General features: G+C 47.1%; 1 non-coding gene and 1 pseudogene across 1 annotated transcript; one reads left to right on the forward strand and one right to left on the reverse strand.

Annotated features, from left to right (window-relative positions):
• Positions 1-254: 254 nt before the first annotated feature.
• LOC122377115 lies at positions 255-1975 on the forward strand (annotated as a pseudogene).
• Positions 1976-10952: 8977 nt separating this feature from the next.
• On the reverse strand, positions 10953-11039 carry Trnastop-uca. Its single transcript has one exon. It is a non-coding gene; the product is annotated as a tRNA-Sec (tRNA).
• Between the last annotated feature and the right edge of the window lie 8357 nt (positions 11040-19396).

The following is a 19396-nucleotide window of genomic DNA, read 5'->3' on the forward strand; positions in this document are numbered from 1 at the left end:
TTTTAGAATTATCTCTCTCTCTCCTCTCTCTCTCTAAATCTTTCTCTTTGAATCGGAACTAAAACCAGATGATATCAAGTGGTGAAGAAGCACCACATTCATTTTCAACCCCTTTCTCTCGTCTTCAGGTTAGGTGCCTCCGTAGGACAATTCTAACTCTCCCCCTCACCCCCCACCTCTCTATGATCTTCAGGCTCCCAAGGAGTTGATATCTGACCCTGTCCCCCTCACCCCACACTCTCTCTTATCTTCAGGTCCCACAAGAGGTCATGTTTCGGGTCTCCAACATGATTTCCGCTCTCTCTCTCGCCGAGCAAGACGAAGCCTCCAAGTGACCGGTATCGTGGGCCTTCTCGACCTCAAAGACGCCACCCTAGCCCACGCCATGTCCATGACACCAACCCTCGTCAAGAAGGCATGACTTGCTGGGACTCCTTCCCAGTCCGTCAGAAGGGGATGCACTACTTCAACACACCCACCGGCATGGACCCGGTCATCAACCTCTTCCGCAGCTTCATGAAGGAGAAGATGAAGCAGAGACTGTGGTTCCATGGATCGGACCAGTCGTCCCTTCATTCAGCGATTCCACCGGAGTGCCTACCTGAAGAGTATGGTGGCACGCTTCCTAGCGTAAACACGCTAGCGGAGGAGTGGGTGAAGAGGGTTGAAGAGAACAGGGAGTTCTTCTTGGATTACATGAAGTATGGTGTTGATGAGAAGCTGCGAAGGGGGAAGGCGAAGTCGGCGGCGGATCTGTTCGGCATCGAGGGGAGCTTTAGGAAACTGGAGATCGACTGAAGAGGAAGGGAGAAAGGGAAGGAGAAGGAGAAGGAGAAGGAGAAGGAAAGAAGGAAGGGAAAGAGCATGAGCAAGAAATAGAAGAGGAGAAGGAGAAAGAGTAGGAAGGAGGAGAAAGGAGAAGGGGGAATAACAATTTCTGCACGGATAAGGGTGAGAAGACGTGTACAGTTATGTAGGGACCGTAAGATCGAAATCGGGATGGTAGGAAAAATGATCGGAGACGTAGGTCAATGGTAAGGATTGTGGATGATGGATGGAAAGAGGATATAGATAGGCTGGTTGATGAGTGAAATGAGAACCTTCCGGACTGAAAAAGATAACCTGCGATATGTGGTTGGAAGAGGGCATACAGGTTGAAGCGGATGAATGATGACTCATGCCAGGGGATGTAGGAAGGGGAACATGGGTACGGTAAGAAAACATCTAGGAAGGGCCGTACGGGGAGGAAGGTTGGAGCTTCGATAGAGATGAAAATGGGACGTTAGAGGGAGAGGAAGATGGAAGCGGTGAAAGAAAGTCACATACTGGAGGACTACTGCCTGAGTCGCGGGGAAGGGAAATGGTGGCAATGATGATAGGATATAGACCTACTGAGAGTCTACTGAGGGAAATGGTGGCGATGATGATAGGATATAGGTCTACTGAGACAGACTACCGAAACAGACGCTCAGTGCTATAGATGGTTTCAGTGATACCAGAGAACACCTACAACTTCGTGAAATGATGTTTACTGCTCGTTTATAGACAGGTGTGACCACGAACTGTGGACACGCGCATATATGATAGCAGGTTATGGTAGTATTAGTTTCAGTCAGCCCTGTGCTGTCCTTAGAATGGGCTATCGGCTTGTGTGTGGGAAGTGCGCATACAATATCAATATTTGCCTGTTATGCATGCATATTGTGGTGTAAACCTCTCGTCGAGATGTAGTTGACAGTTGGATGATTGGCGTAGGTTGCTTAGCACTGTGCTGAGTTGGATAAGAGCAATACGCTAGCAGCAATGTTCGGACGCATTAGTCTTTTTGGATTCAGAAATACTGTACGTGAATGTGATCCTGCGTGCTCTTTGTTATAGATAGAAGAATATGTGTAGTTATAAAAAGATATCGTTTATCATATGTAATGTAGATTGCTGAAATAGGAGGTTGCCAATATAATATGAATGCATTCTGCCTTTCTTTTTTTGTTGTCGAGGGTTTGAAGTCCTGCTACTTTTTCAAATTATTCCTTGTATTTTGTCCTGAAAATAATTACGGAGCGAGCGAAGCGAGCGTAGTCTTTCCTTAGATTAACGGAAATTTCCGAGTATGAGCGGCCGGCCGGCCGGCCGGCCGGCCGGCCGGCCGGCCGTGCGGACGCTTTTGCGAGGCTTATATCTCAGCAACCACTTGACCGATTTACACGCGGTAATTTTTGTAGGGTAGCTTCATTCCTTCTTCCAAGTATTGGACTATTCCCGATGCATGTGGGTGACCCCTTATGCACGTGCCACGTGCAAAACGAAGAGGTGTCAGTTTTGTAATTGTTGCAATATCTCGGTAACTACTTGGCCGATTGCGCTGAAAGTTGGCATGTAGGTAGGCACCCACTAGGTACTGCATATCCATGTGCCAGAGTTGGGGTGCTGCTGCACGTGCGCACGTGCAGGGGTCGTTTCCAGATCTCGAGAACGGCTGGACCGATGGCGCTCAAATTTGGTACACGGTTAGGGACCAGTTAGTAGGGTGCCGTGCACAAGTCAGTTGGGACCCATTTTGCACGTGCGCACGTGCAGGGTGCCGCTCCCAGATCTCGAGAACGGCTGGGCCGATTGCGCTCAAATTTGGCACATCGCTAGAGACCGGTTAGTAGGGTGCCGTGCACAAGTCAGTTGGAGGTACCCCCTCGAAATTTTGCACGTGCAAGACTCACCCCCTCGCTCGCTCCGTTAGTCGCCCCAAAAGGCGCTATACTGGTATTGTTTTGTCTTTCATTTTATTTCCCATTTAATTGCAATAAATTTCATTGATAATTTTTTTATATCAATTCTCGCATATTCTCGCATGTTCCATCGCTGACGGAACTGACATTCTATCAATACCTACCGATAATTCACCAACGTCCTGCCATTGCATGCAACGTCTTTTCACATTCTTACCTAACCACACCACATTGTCTCCGTCCATGTCTCTACACCGCTGCTGTTCAGTTCAGTTCATTTATTCACGCTAATCCGCTTTCGCGGCTTTTCATTAACCCTATTCCTGGCGGGGGGGGGCCTCAGGAGCCCCCCTGAGGTTTTTTGGTTATTTCTCCCAAACGCGTTGAGCTAGGAAGCTCAAATTTTCTGACTTTTCCTATAAGGCTTCTACGCAACATGTCTGAAAATTTTGAGTTGATCTGACCTCAGGTCAGGTCACCAGAGGCGGTTTGGTGACCCTACCTCAGAAAAGTTTGCAATCACGCCAGAGCTAGAGTTTTTGAGCGATCGATTTCTTCTCTTCAGGCTTTAGTTAGGGTACCAGTATGTGCAATTTGTATATCTCGGAATTTTGATATCGGTGACCTAAGGTCAGGTCAGTTTCGCGACCTCCCCATTATAAGTCAATGGGGGAAAAATCAACTCCCTGTTTTTACCACTAAAACGGGTCGGAATGGCCCCATATACCATACATGACTTCATATACGATCAACCTTCACTACCTTGAGGTCTGTTTTGCTGTTGGGCAGCTGTGAGGTCATGTGACGTCATCAAAGGTCACCAAAGGTTTTTGGCCAATAACTCCGTACAGGAACAAGATACAGACGCGTGGATGGTCTCATTGTGTTCAGCTCGTCAAGACGCATCGAATGATATACATGATGACCTCGAGGTCACGTGACCTGAGGTCAACCTTTGACCTTGACCTTTCGAGGTCAACATATATATCATTCGATGCGGATTGACGAGAAGATCACGATGATGCCCTTAGTTTGTTCCTGTCTTGACTAATTCGAAAGTTATTCGAGAAAAACTCTCTCCATATCTAGCGCCGCCATTTTGACTTTTTCGACCCCTGTGACGTCATCTTTGACCTGACCTGAAAATGACCTTAGTAAAAATTGTAGACCTTGTCCATGCGTATCCGATGCCGTTTACCGCTTGTCGCTATCTTGCTTCGTTCTCGAGATCTCAGGGGGGGGGGGCGAATCGGCCCCCCCGCCAGTTTCTTGTCCCGGCGGAGCCCGCCAGGAATAAGGTTAACGCAGTGTCATATAACGTAAAAACGAGTAGTTATAGATAAATGAGCATACACACATACATTCGTACAAAACATCGCAGAACAGTTGCCATGTCAGTGTCAGTGATAAATTGTTATGCTGCCTGCTTCAGAAGTAAAAATCTTCTGAGCGCATATTTAAAAGATGTTCGGCCGTCATAAATTTCACAAAACTGGTTGTACTCGTCCACGCCCCCGTACACCAGTTGTCTCCTACCCGCCTCGGTACGTATTCGCGGGAGACGTAGTCGGCCGGCATTCCGCGTGTCGTGGCCATGGCCGGCAGCGGTGACCAACGTGCTCGCGATCTCGCTTGGGTGGCCGGACTCGACAATGCGTCGTACACCACACACCCTGTGGTACAATATATATTAACACATGGTTTCCCGTGCGTAAATGGTTTTAACGCACGACGTGGATGGATTGGAGCACGAGTGTGTTAACCCGCGCCCTGGTGGGGGGGGGCTATTTTTTGCCCCCCCTCCAGACTTTTTGATATATCTCCAGAACCGCTGCGCCGATCGTCACCAAACTTTCAGTACCCTCCCGGACATCAATTTTACACATTGTGACCAAAAATTTTTCCAAAGGCTATGATAGGTTGGCCGGAAATGACGTCAGAGTGACGTCATGTTCTGCCGTTTTCGACCCAAAAAAGGGTTTCGCGGGAAGAGCTGTCAGGCCTATAGCTTTGCAAATACAGAAAAATGATAAAGACATAAAAGCTGTAGAATCAACAGGGCTACAAAACTGCTATCTCGGATTTTTGAAATTTTTGGATTTTGACCCCCAGAATTCAAAAAATAAATTTTTTGCATATAATAATCGGAAAATCCAAAAAGTTTTTTGAATTTCGCAAAAACCGGAATATATGTGATAGTCCTTACCGCCTTCCATCCACACACAAAATTTGAGATCGATACCTCTTTTTTTGGCGAAGTTATAGCGAAAAAACTGTTCAAAATTGATGACGTCAAATTTTCAAACTCAATTTTTAGCAATTCTAGACCCCGTAGCGCAAAACAAAGACCACCATTAGACTCCCCGTGACGAGCTGCATCGAATCAATACCCATTTTATGCAAAACTATCAACTTTAAAATTTGACCTTTTTTGGCCTGACCTTGACCTGACCTTGACCTGAACTTCACCAGAAAGTGACCTAAGCCGTACCTGATAGTCTTATAACCAATACCATTGAGTTGGAAATGAAAAATTTGCCATAAAACATGCATCACACAACCCTAGTAAAGTTGGGCTCATGTGACCTGACCTGTGACCCTTGGTGACCTGACCTGTGACCTGACCTGGTATTGTCAGTGACCTCTAATAGTAATATATCTACTAGGCAACTGACGCCCTATCGCTGATTCTCGACAAAATGCGTTTTCCTCGGTGTTATAGCGCATTCCCTAGAAGACCCGTGAACGGTGAAACATTTCATCTTTGACCTGACCTGTGACGTCATCGGTGACCCCGAGGTCAATGAAATTTGGTTTTCCTCGACAAATTTGACAGGCCTTTCGAACGCCGTTTGAATTTTGCGGATCCGTCCAGTAGTTTCGGAGATACGAGGGGGGGCAAAAAATAGCCCCCCCCCACCAGGTCGCGTTATAAACAGACCCCACCAGGGCGCGGGTTAATGCACGAGTGAAACGAGTGCATTAACCCGGCAGTTGCTGGGGTATTTCGCCACCCACCGTTTGCTGGGGGGGGGGGGGGGGGTGTTAAACGCCCCCAGCCGATAACTCGAGAACCAATAGGCGCAGCGAAACGCACGAGGCGGCAAACGAAAGAGCGCGACGAGACGCTTCAGATGAGTACTCTTAAGTTGAATTTTGAGGTCACAGGTCGGGTCAAGGTCAGGTCAAACACCTGAAATCGGGCTTTCAGTAGCATGGACTTCAGGACTTCGCAATGGGCGCCTCTCGCCATAAACTCTGTCAAAACGGTGCACAATCCATCTTATAAGGCCTACAAGAGTGTCAGCTACATGTAGGGGTCAGTCAAGCATAGGTCAGGGTCAAGGTCAGGTCAACCGGGTAGGCACATATCCCAGAAAATCAAAACTAATATTCGCAGCCTGTGACACATGTTTTATAGGTAATTTGGGGCGTAGAACACGATGGTGACATTTATTTTATCATATGTGTACGTGTTTGGCTCAAAAAGTTCAATTTAAGAAATTCATATATCATGGTCGTGAAGTAGTCACGAAAAATTGCCAAGATTCAGTTCAAGATTATGGAAAATGCGGAACGATAATCAATAATGGAAGATAGCCATTTGATTGATCATGGCATTGGCAGTCTAATGGCGTTTACAGCATGTCTGTATGTCTATTCTGTGATTTTATATGATTTTTTGAACATATGCCGTTTTTGGTCGAAAACTCAGAAATCATGACGTCACTAAAACCTCGATATCTCAAAAATTTTCCGACCGATTTTTTTGAAACTATGTCACAATAAACTTAAATCAATTCCCTACAGGTACCCAAAATTTGGCGCGCCTGCGGCGCGCCGTTTTTATACTATGGCCCGGCGAAAAAAGTGGGGGCGTTTAACGCCCCCCCCCAGCAACTCGCGGGTTAACGCACAAGTGCTCCATTCCATCCACGAGTGCGTTAAAACCATTTATGCACGGAAACCATGTGTTAAACTAATACATGCTTAACGGTGCGAATTTAAATCAAAATTAAACCTAGCCCATGCCACTAAAAGGGCCTTTTATGGGAATTCTAAGAATAAAGTCAATGACCCTTCCGAAAAACTTCAGTCGAGAAAGTCATCACTGCACGCGCGTGCACCAATTTAAATTGGTGCACGGCTACCTTCGAATTAACGCACGGTTAATCTCCAGTGAACGCACCGTAAAGTATGTATTAATACCAGGTTGTCAGCCGTCAACCATCTTAACCCGCGCGGGGCTGGGTGGGGGGGTAAATTTTACCCCCCCTCGCGAATTTTCGCGATATCTCAAAAACGGCGGCGCGCAGCGCCGCCAAACTTTCAGTACCTTTTCTCACGTCAATTTGACACGTTCCCTGAAAATTTGAGCGAAATCCGTCGGAAAATTTTTGAGAAATTGACGTTTTAGTGACGTCATGTTCGTCATTTTCGCCTCAAAAACGGCAAAAGTTCAAACGCCGCTAACATCTTCATTTTTAAAGGAATTAAGACGTAACAAAAAAGGTTATACGTAATTTTACTTTGTCTATCAAATGGCTATCTCGGTTTTTTGAAAATTTTGGATTTTGTCCTAATTTTTTTCAAAAAACTGACTTTTTTGGGAAAATCATTATAAAATCCAAAATTTTGAGTCTATCGAAAAAACCGGAATATATGTCAGAGAAGTGGTCTATGTGCACCTACATACCAAATTTTAGAAGAATCGGTTCAAAAATGTGGGAGTTATTCAAAATTTTATGACGTCACGACACACAAAATTTTTGAAAATGACTTTTTTGGAAGTTCTAGACCTCGTACGGAAACAAAAATAGCACCATTCGATTCGCCGTGAAAAAACTGCATCAGATAGACACCTTTTTAGGCCTCAACAACCAACTTCAAAATTTGACCTCACTTGACCTGACCTTGACCTGACCTTGACCTGAAATTCATCCAGAGGTGGTCCATATCACTTATTGAGTGTGCCTATTGAATTCTATGAGTAAAATGACCCATAAAACATGTGTCGCACATGCCCTTTTCTATATTTTGTTTTTTTTGGTGACCTGACCTGACCTGACCTGACCTTGACCTTGACCTCTGAATGATATTGTATGCAACGAATATTGTCTTGGTAGCCTAAGAACACGTTTTGGGCGATCAGTCTCAGTCCATGACTCCATTCTTCGGCAACTACGGTGCAAGGCCGATACTGTAGAAACTTGCAATTTGTACCCTTGACCTGACCTTGACCTTGACCTCAAACTTTAAATTAAGTACATGTTTTTAGTAGTTCGTGATGAGAGCTTTCGATTGGCGTTTGAATTTTCCAAATCGGACCGTTAGTTCGGGAGATAACAGGGGGGGGGTAAAATTTACCCCCCCCCAGCCCCGCGCGTTCGGCTGGAGACCCCAGCCCCGCGCGGGTTAAGCTGCGCAACACGTCGGATACATGGTCTCGCCTCCGTCGGCCACTTATCACACGTCTCTACGCCTGCCCACAAACGGAGCCTCGGGGGTCGCTCTATCAGAGCGATCTCAAGTGGCAGCTATCAGCAGTATTTACAGCCGCCGCTGTGTGGTCCTTTATGGAGTTTGGACCCTGAGGTTTTGATTATATAACACACAGCCGGCACTGATAAGACGCTGTTGGTGATGGCGATTAAAAAGTCGGAGTTCGATATATTCTAGAGTAGATAGCGACAAAATGACTCTAGGATCCCGAGACGAGGCATTTCGGACGCACTCACTCAAGTATCTTTTTATGACAGAATTTTGGGCACCTATTTGATTGAATTTGAAATCAAAGATGCAAAGAGTATCGGCATTTCATTCGATAGGTGGGGACCCTTCAAGTAAACAATTAACATTTCTCATGGACCTATCAAACGGATCAACCAGATCAAATAGGTGTGTTATCCCAATCATCATCATCAATCATCATCATCATCATTTATTCAGCATCGCATTGTGCGATAAGTGAGGGGAGCAATGTTCCGTCGTGAAAAGCGCTACAGTGTATCTACCTCTTAACCCGCGCCCTGGTGGGGTCTGTTTATAACGCGACCTGGTGGGGGGGGGGGCTATTTTTTGCCCCCCTCGTATCTCCGAAACTACTGGACCGATCCGCAAAATTCAAACGGCGTTCGAAACGCCTGTCAAATTTGTCGAGGGAAACCAAATTTCATTGATCTCGGGGTCACCGATGACGTCACAGGTCAGGTCAAAGATGAAATGTTTCACCGTTCACGGGTCTTCTAGGGAATGCGCTATAACACCGAGGAAAACGCATTTTGTCGAGAATCAGCGGTAGGGCGTCAGTTGCCTAGTAGATATGTTGCTATTAGAGGTCACTAGCAATACCAGGTCAGGTCACAGGTCAGGTCACCAAGGGTCACAGGTCAGGTCACATGAGCCCAACTTTACTAAGGTTGTGTGATACATGTTTTATGGCCAATTTTTCATTTCCAACTCAATGGTGCTGGTTATAAGACTATCAGGTACGGCTTAGGTCACTTTCTGGTGAAGTTCAGGTCAAGGTCAGGTCAAGGTAAGGCCAAAAAAGGTCAAATTTTAAAGTTGATAGTTTTGCATAAAATGGGTATTGATTCGATGCAGCTCGTCACGGGGAGTCTAATGGTGGTCTTTGTTTTGCGCTACGGGGTCTAGAATTGCAAAAAATTGAGTTTGAAAATTTGACGTCATCAATTTTGAACAGTTTTTTCGCTATAACTTCGCCAAAAAAAGAGATATCAATCTCAAACTTGGTATGTGGATGTAAGGCGGTAAGGACTATCACATATATTCCGGTTTTTGCAAAATTCAAAAAACTTTTTGGATTTTTCGATTATTATATCCAAAAAATCTATTTTTTGATTTTTGGGGGTCAAAATCCAAAAATTTCAAAAATCCGAGATAGCAGTTTTGTAGCCCTGTCCAATCTACACCTTTTATGTCTTTATCATTTTTCTGTATTTGCAAAGCTATAGGCCTGACAGCTCTTCCCGCGAAACCCTTTTTTGGGTCGAAAACGGCAGAACATGACGTCACTCTGACGTCATTTCCGGCCAACCTATCATAGCCTTTGGAAAAATTTTTGGTCACAATGTGTAAAATTGATGTCCGGGAGGGTACTGAAAGTTTGGTGACGATCGGCGCAGCGGTTCTGGAGATATATCGAAAAGTCTGGAGGGGGGGGGGGCAAAAAATAGCCCCCCCCCCACCAGGTCGCGGGTTAAGTAAACAACTAGACGAAACGTTATGACTTACGATCCAGCATGCGGTTGTATGTTCAGATGCGCGTAAATACCGCAAACTCTGTCTATTTATAGCATGGTTTATCCAGCCCGCCGATCAAGCTGTCATGGTCATCAGCTCACGCTTCTAACCCGACTTATCCCCCCCCCCAAAAAAAAACTTCCCACCTCACTGCGAATGAATTGTTGTATGGTGAATCAGAATGGCAGAGTAGAAAAGTGCCTGTCCATAAGTTTACTTAGAAAATGGTCGAAATAAAATGATGGAACGTTGGAAAAGAATGGTTAGATGGTAAAAAAGAAGGGCAAAATCTAGAGGATGGGGTCGAACTACTTTAAAATTTCGTCGTCTACAGTTTCAAAGGTAGAATGGTGGAATGCTGAAAATGATTTAAATAGACTGGTTGGTAATGGTATAATAGAGTGGTAGTTAAAATCTTGGAAAGTTTTTGCCCAGAGGGTGGAATCGATCCAATATGACTTTAGTCGTCTACAGGTTTGAAGGTAGATCGGTGCTATGTTGGGAATGGATGGAAAGCAATGGTCGATGAAAATAGACAGGCTGACAGTATAAATGCAGCAAAGACCTATCGTTAATCGTTACTCTAAACCGTCATTTATCATGAATCGTTAATCGTATATCACTTCGTACATGAATCGTTAATCGTTAAATCGCCATCGAGCATGACGATTTAGAGTAACGATAGAGTAAAAAAGTAGTCTCCCAGAGGATGTAATCGAACCACTACGAACTTTTATCGCATACATGTTCGAAGGTAGAGTGGTGCACCAATGTTTAGAATGGTAGTTGAATGCAATGATCGTTGAGGTTGAAGGTTGAAAAGCATGCAATAATCGTTGAGGTAGAAGGTTGAGAAGCATTGAGTGATCGTTGAGGTCGAAGGTTGAAAAATATGCAATAATCGTTGAGGTAGAAGGCTGAAAAGCATGCAACGACCGTTGGGGTAGAACATCGAAAAGTTTCCGCCCAGAGGGTGGAATCGAACCACTACGACTTTCGTCGTCTACAGGTTTGAAGCCTGCACACCGGACCTCCGATGCTCATCTGGGCGGGTGAAGTCGCCTCAAACGTGCCTTATAATACACTGACATGTAATCTGTTCTTGTGGTAAGTTTTAGACAACTTTCTTCAATATCGTCAACAATATACATTCCTGAGAATCCTTTCAGTACCCACATAACGTCAAACCTATTTGCCCTCCGACCTGTGCCTTCTATTTTGCGATATCTTCAACCGGCTTCCTAATAACCGCAATGCAAGCGGATTTGTGGCCACCTAGCGGTAGCCTGATGAACTAACCCGCCGGGTGGGTCGCTGCCGACTCGAGGCAATGACTGGACGCTTTTGAAGTCGGGTGGACGGATCAACTATGGCTTGACGACTGGGGTGGGGTGGGGGAGTCCGAATCAAATGCCGTTCACGGACTGGGATATAGGTAGCGGGGATCGGCCTTAGTTACCGCTCAAAGTGAGAGGGCCAATTCTAGTCCTCTCGGTTATGGAACAAATATATGATACACAACATAGGCGGCGGAACGGGGAGGGCACCGGGGCACCGTGTCCCCCCCATTGATTTTGGCATTTTAATACATAAACCCTTTGAGTGTTGCATGGAAAGAATGGGACCAAAAGTCGGCAGTGCCCCCCCCTTAACTGAAGGTGTTCCGCCGCTACTGATACACAATACACAAATACGTGATGCCTGGTCGTACCTACCGGAACACTAAAATAAAGGTTGAAGGGGGGAGGGGGTTCGGTGGGACCGGAAAATGGGAAATAGGAAGGTAGTAGGAAGGGTTCTGGGTGGTGAAGTGATGCATAATGGATTTGGGAATGGGGTGATACATGTTAGAATCCGTATCACACGGATGCCTTCAAACCGAACACAGACAAGTGCAATGCGTGTAATAGGTATGCTATAGTTATTCTGACTAATTTTTAAACGTCAATGGACACATTTATTTTGATCAAGCTATCATCGACATCCCTAAAGCCACTCACTCCTTTTGTACATGGTCTTGGTGTTTTATTCAAGTTGATTGTTTTTATAAAGGCCCTTACCGGCAGATCTATTGCAAAACACTGGTGAGGAGCAGGCCAGACCTCCCAACAATGTTCATTTCGAGGTCAAAGTGACCAAACACACTCATTTCGAGGTCCTAGTGAGCGCTCTGCAACTAAAAGCAGCACGAATCCCAAATATTCTCCGGCTTTACAACTTTACGACTTATGAAGACATTTAGCCGCAAAGTTTAAGATTAGAACTCCGGCGCAGAAGTTTGCGCCGCGACAAAATGTGTTGCTATGCTGGATCTTCTGTCTGCCTGTCTGCCTGTCTGCGTCAGTTCTCATTTTACTTGTGTTGTGTGTTTTAGCGGGCTGCAGGAATATGATGCATGCTTGAGAGATTGTACACTCGGGGGCAGATTGATGTTCCACAACTCTTTTTCAACCGGGTTCCTATGGCTCAGCATTGGCAGCAGCCGCCTGATACCGGTAGACTGTGCCGCTTCACTTACTTGTCAAGCGGCACAGCCTACCAACACCGTATGCCACCGGTCTGGGTCGGTGGCTGGAAGGCGATGTGGGCCGCCTGTGACGTCAGCGCAGCGGTGAGGGCCGAGCCCGGAGGCATGGCTCGGGTCGGCGCGGCGCGGCGGCTGGCGAGGGCTGGGGAGTGAGGTGGGGTGGGAGCACGGACATCGCGCGGCTGAGCGAGTGTAGTTAACTTTCGCGTCTCAAGGCGCCAATTATTCTACCTAATAATTGTGCTAAAGCAGTTGTTAAAATGTCCTATCCCCAAGACAGCGCCTGTCATCATACTTGCAATGCACATTATACGACACACTTAAGCGTGGCAATGGGACAGCCGATAGAACTTATGTCACTCGTGCATGGAGGTGCGGAGCTATATTTTGTATAACATATTAGTATTAAGGTTTTGAATGAGCAGATTGCTGTCTATTGTTTCGCACGGCAATCGTCCAGAGCCGTGGGAACTGGGGGTTATGAGTAGCGCCGCAGCCAACGCTCCAATTTAAAGCGATTACCTATTACTGTTGCTCTAATATGTGGTCGCAGCCTCCAATAGCAAACCGTTCCAACTAGGAGCCAAAAAGTCGGCCACTCAGGGGGGCTCGAACCGGGCTTCTCCCACCGGCCAATACACGACACGAGCGTTCATCCACTGAGCTACCGAGAATGGTCCTCCTCCGCACAAAACAAAATGACATTCACCCGCTGACCGCCAATGACAGTATTGTGACATTTGATCGCGTTTGACCGCGGCGGGTGGTCGCTGGTTTCGGCAGCTCAGTGGATACACGCTAGCGTCGTGGGGTGACCGGTTGGAGAAACCCGGTTCGAACCGTCCCAGCCCCCAGGTGCGCGACTTATTTGTTCCTAGATGGAACGGTTTGCTATTGGTGGCTGCGACCACACATTAGAGAAACAAGTAAGAGTTGCTTAAAGTTGGGACGCCGCGCTATCCAAAAACCCCAGTTCCCACGTCTCTGGACGATTGCTGTGCGAAATAATAGACACCAATGAGCTCAATCAAGGCCTTAATACTTATCTGTTAAAAACAATGTAGCTCCGCAACTCGATGCACGTGTGATATAAATTCTATCGGCTGTCCCAATGCCACGTTTAAGTGTGTCGTAATGTGCGTGGCAAGTATGATGATAGGCGCTGTCCTGGGGATAGGACATTTTAACAACTGCTTTAGCACAATTGTTAGGTAGAATAATTGACGCCTTGAGACGCGAAAGTTAACTACACTCGCTCAGCCGCGCGATGGTCCGTGCTCCCATCCCCACCTCACTCCCCAGCCCTCGCCAGCCGCCGCGCCGCGCCGACCCGAGCCATGCCTCCGGGCTCGGCCCTCACCGCTGCGCTGACGTCACAGGCGGCCCACATCACCTTCCAGCCACCGACCCAGACCGGTGGCATACGGTGTTGGTAGGCTGTGCCGCTTGACAAGTAAGTGAAGCGGCACAGTCTACCGGTACCAGGCGGCTGCTGCCAATGCTGAGCCATAGGAACCCGGTGGATAAAGAGTTGTGGAACATCAATCTGCCCCCGAGTGTACCTATTGTATGAGAGATTGAAGTATTTCCCAAATTATCATCATTCATGAAAACAACTGAAGGCAAATATCGGTCATGGTTCTCGGGTAATCGAGTTAAAACCCGTCTAAATTTGGAACTTTTCTAATACCGCCGCAATAAACTTCTGACAAGCCTGAATACTTCCTCCTGGTTTTCGATATCATTTCTATCATCGACCGGGACTTTGGCGATCGGAATCGTAATTGCAGCTCCTTTTCTGCCCAAAGTCGCCACAAAACAGTCCATCGGGATTCTGGAAGCTCCTTAGTTCATCTGGCAGCATTGACAATGACAGGTTTGATATACGGCTACTCGGCTTTTCAGATGAAGGGAAAAATTTATTACTTGCAAAACGACTGGGTCATTTATTGTTTCAGCAGATGCATGATTTGCTGCGAATGTTATGGAGACTGATTGTATGTTGCTGTGCTGTGAGATTATCCTTTATTTTCATCTGATCCATGAATGTGTTTAAATAGAATGCTGAAATAGCGAGAAAGACTTGTTGGAAAAAAGTTGGGAGAGACCTCGATAGCAGTTCAATAACGATGTCTTTAATTGTACGTACTCATGAATGCTCGAACTTTGCTTTTAGCGAAAGTGCCGAGCTCTGGACCACACATTGATATCAGATGCTCTCCGATCCCATCTAGCTAAGTTGTGGTGGAAAGTTTCGCGGCTGGAAGTGGACCTGTCTTATGACCCCAATTCTGCCCTGGATGGGGTCTGAATACGTCCGGAGGCGAGCAGAGATTTTTGAATGTCTTCTGGGTGTGGCAATGACAGCGTCCGGATGTGTTTTAGTCTGGCGTTCCACCGCTGGAAAAGTTGACTTGAGTGCTCATGAAATGTGTCATGATTATGATGACCTTGAACTCTGCTGGGTGTACTCTGGCGATGGCGGAAATGTACCAGGCGTCACTGTAAAATAAGAGTGAATGATTCTGTCTACCTAACATGAATGATTGAAAGCATTGATTCTGTAGTTTCTACCTAACAGGAATGATTGAATAGGAAGTGAAACACTAGCAACGTCAAACATCCTTTAAATTACTTTGGAACGCAAAACGTTAGGCGGCACGGGCGGACATCGATAGCAGCGCCTCTATCGGTCACTAGGGAAAGCTGGGCTGTAGGCGACGAAATACCGGCTGAGTTGTCACAAGTTAAATAGGTTTATAGACATCCGTCTTGTGAAAAAGTTGAACTCTTGCCTTCAATATTTCTACAGGCAATTTTAGAAGTGCCCTCACATAGATTACAAAACCGTTTAAATTATTTTATTCACTTCAAGCCTTCCCTATTGTTCTTGATGATGCGGGAACTATTTCTAATTAGTGTTTCTAGCTTAGTAAAAGAACATATTGTGCAAAAGATGAAAAAAGCATAAATGGAAGATTTTAAATGCAATTTTCTGTAACAAATAATGGTAAATTCTCTACACATCAAGGAAAAGGTGCATGCTAACTGATAATTTAAAGATCTTGGGGCCAGTTGGTTTCTTCTTTTCTTACGTCGCCCCAATGGCCGCGAATACACTTGTGATAACGCCTATCGACTAAGAATTATTAAAGAATGAATGATACGGTGATGTTGAAAGAATGAATTATTGAATGCATAAGAACGGTGGCTTATTTCAAACAGGTCCAAGGCGTACAATTTATTGCTATAAATGATTAACTTATACAATATATTCATTCCCTACATGTGGAAGGCGCTGATCAAGCAATCCATCCAGGAGGACGTAATGACATGTGAATGAATGAACGAACGAACGAACGAACGAACGAACGAACGAACGAACGAACGAACGAACGAACGAACGAATGAATGAATGAATGAATGGAGGAATGAATCAGATTACACCATGTTTCTACCAGGTCAAAAATGAACAACACAACGCTATCAACAAAGAAATCAATGAACTAGAACAGTAACTATGTTTTTTTTTCTGTTTCCCTCAGGTCGAAGGCGCTCATCAAGCATGCCATCCTGGAGAACGACTTCATGAAGAACTTGCAGAACGACCAAATCCAGGAGATAGTCGAGTGCATGTATCCGGTGGAGTACAAGCGGACCTCCTTGATCATCAAGGAGGGCGACATCGGCAGCGTCCTCTTCGTGCTGGAAGGTAGGTTCCATGGAGGCCAAGGAGACAAAGAAGGCGATATTGTGTCCTCTCGTGCTGGAAGGTAGGTTCCAAGGAGGTCAAGGATACAAAGAGGGGGACATTTCAAGTGTCCTCTGCGGCCTGAAGGTAGGTTCCAAGGAGGCCAAGGAGACAAAGAGGGAGACATTTTAAGTTTTTTTTTTGTCGTGGAAGGTGAGTTCCAAAGCCAGGCTTTGGCCAGTCTTTGTCATAGAATGTGAAGTAAAAGTGAGCCTCCTTGATCATCAAGGAAGATTAGATCGTCAGTGACGCCTTTGTCCTGGAAGGTAAGTTTGGAAACTTGACGGAGACAAAGAGAGTGATGTGTGTTGTAACTTAAGCAGTCTCAGGAAGGTCAGGTTTGTGCTTTATTTGACCTAGAAGGTGGATTGGAGGAGGACGCTGCTTATCATTATCAAGGAGGGTAACATTGACAGTGTCCTGTTCATCCTGAGAGGTAGGTTTCAAGGAGTTGAAGACAGGGGGCAAGTCCGATGAAAGTCAGGAGGGTTCCTCTCTTTGTCATAGAAAGTGAGAGGGCATCCTAGATCATCAAGGCATCGATTCGATAGCGTACTCTTGGTCTTGGAGGGTAAAGGACCCGATTGCTTCGTCTCACAAAACTCCCCTTATTTGGGCTAGAAGGTGAGTCAAGACCAGTCTTTGTCCTTTTTTGTCTTTGTCCTAGAATGTAGAGTACATGAGGACGTCACTCATCCATATCAAGGAAGACAGCATCGGGAAGGGCTTCTTCGTCCCTTAGTCTGTGTAAGTAAGGAGGGTTGTTCCCTCTTGTCCTAGAGCGTGAGTTGAATGGAATCCAGGGAGACAGGAGGTTAACGATTCTTGTGCTTGATTGAAGTCCAAGAATGGTCAGGAAGGTTGTTCTCTCTTATTCTAGAAGGTTTGTTCCAAGAAGCTGATTGCACTTGAGTTTGAGTCTAAGTAGGGCCTGGTGGTTGCACTATTTCCCTGGAGGATGGTTTGAAGACGATGAGGAGGTCCGGGGCGGTATGGTGTCTTCAGGAAACTGAGTTGTGATCATAGGGAGATGCGCTTCAGATAAACGCGAGGAGGCTTGTGAATATATGTAAAGATGGAAGATGACTTCGAAGGAGGTGAGCGAGGCATTGACAATAGCTTCCGTAGAACTTCTGCTAACGAATTCCCTAATACGAAGTAATACGAGCATTTACTTCAAATCTTGATAGAATGCTTGTTCTTGTTGGTGGAATGTGAATAGCAGCTTGGGTATTGGTAAAGTATACTGGATTTTGGTAGAGTGTCGTCTGGTTAGGTTCTGGCTGGTGTAGCCAGTAGAAACACTGTAAGATACAGATATCTCTTGTATTTCGCCACAAAATCGAGACATATATAGTTTTACATACGAACTTAGTTATCTAGTATTGCACACATGTGGCGAGAACATCGAATGTAATAAACGAATACATATGGTTTTTAATATACACATAGCCAATGCAGTTGTCCAAACAATACAGCAGTTTAAGCGAACGGAACGTTAAAAAGGGGGGCGCACAACTTAATCGAAGGCTTTAGCAATTTAGAGACTGGTAAAAGCGACACCTATTAACAAAACTGTAACTCGCGGTTCGCAGCATCTAGCGGCGACCGGCAGAAGTACATGGGCCTAGCGGTGACCGGCAGAAGTACATGGCTATATCACTCCCCCGCCCTAGTTAAACACCATAAAAAGATGTTTGACGGCGAAGACGCGACGAACGACGGAGAGGGGGCGGCGAAGCAGGCGGCGGGCCCGGCGGCACGCGGCGAGCCGGGCGAGAGCCGCCGGGGGCACCTGAGCGGCTGGGTGCAGACGATGCAGCAGGCGGGCGGTCCACCGAGCTGTCTGTCGCTGTAGTAGGCGTGTCGTTCACCAGGACGTCCGGTGCTGCAGGCGGCGTTGCGGCAGGCATGTTGTCCGTGAAGGCCGGTTTACACCGAGCCAGGGTGACGGTGTCGCGTCGCCCGAGACGGTCGATGGTGACGGTGTGCTGGTCGCGGGATAGGACACGATAAGGACCGTCATAGACGTATTGGAAAGGAGAGCGATGCGAATCACGTCGGATGAAGACGTGGGAGCAGGTTGGCATGTCTTGAGAGATGAAGATTTGGCGGGAGCCAGGACGAGGAGGAGTTGGACGGAGCTCCGACATGGCGGCACGGAGACGAGAGGCTAGGGAAGCCGGATCAGAAGAAGTGTCCGACGACATGGGGGAGAGGAAGTCACCAGGAAGTCGGAGACTGCAACCATAGACTAGGTCTGCAGCGGTGCATCCGAGATCCTCCTTGAGGGCCGTGCGCACTCCGAGTAGCACCAGAGGAAGTCGGTCCGACCAGGAGGCGGCGTCGTCATCGGTCCGCAGAGCTGACTTCAGTTGGCGGTGGAAGCGCTCTACCATCCCGTTTGCTTCTGGGTGGTAGGCGCAGGTCCGGATCCGAGAGGTGCCGAGAAGCTTGGAGACTTCTGTCCAGAGGCGGGACTCGAACTGGGATCCTCTGTCGGTGGTGATGAGTTCGGGTACTCCGAAGCGGGCGATCCAGCCGCTGACGAGATGCCGAGCCACCGTGACGGCGTCCATGGTGGGCAGAGGAATTGCCTCGGGCCATCGGGTGAAGCGGTCGACGACAGTCAGGAGGTAGGAGTTGCCATGGGACGGAGGAAGTGGTCCGACAAGGTCGATGTGGATGTGCAGGAAGCGAGAGTCAGGTGGCTGGAAGCTGCCCATGGGTGGCTTCGTGTGGCGCTGGATCTTGGCACGCTGGCAGTGCTGGCAGCTCCGGACGAAGGCACGGATGTCCGCGTTGATGTGGGGCCAGATGAACCTCGATGAGATGAGATGACGCGTAGCGTTGATGCCAGGATGAGACAAGTCGTGGAAGCTCTTGATGATGGAAGGGCGGAGTCTGGCTGGGACTACAGGTCTAGGTGTGGCCGTTGAGGTGTCGCACCAGAGACGTAGATGCGGATGATCAGGGACTGGGAAGTCACGGATGATCAGAGATGAGGATTGTTGCAGCTTCGGCAGGTCAGGATCGTTGGCTTGGTGTAGGGCGATGTCGGCCAGGCTCAGAAGGCCGGGTGAAGGTGTAGCTGCGGCAGAAGCTGGCGCAGACACTGAGCTGATCCGT

This window comes from Amphibalanus amphitrite, unplaced genomic scaffold, assembly GCF_019059575.1.
Source record: "Amphibalanus amphitrite isolate SeventyFive unplaced genomic scaffold, NRLGWU_Aamphi_draft 002533F_arrow, whole genome shotgun sequence".
Lineage (NCBI taxonomy): Eukaryota > Metazoa > Arthropoda > Thecostraca > Balanomorpha > Balanidae > Amphibalanus > Amphibalanus amphitrite.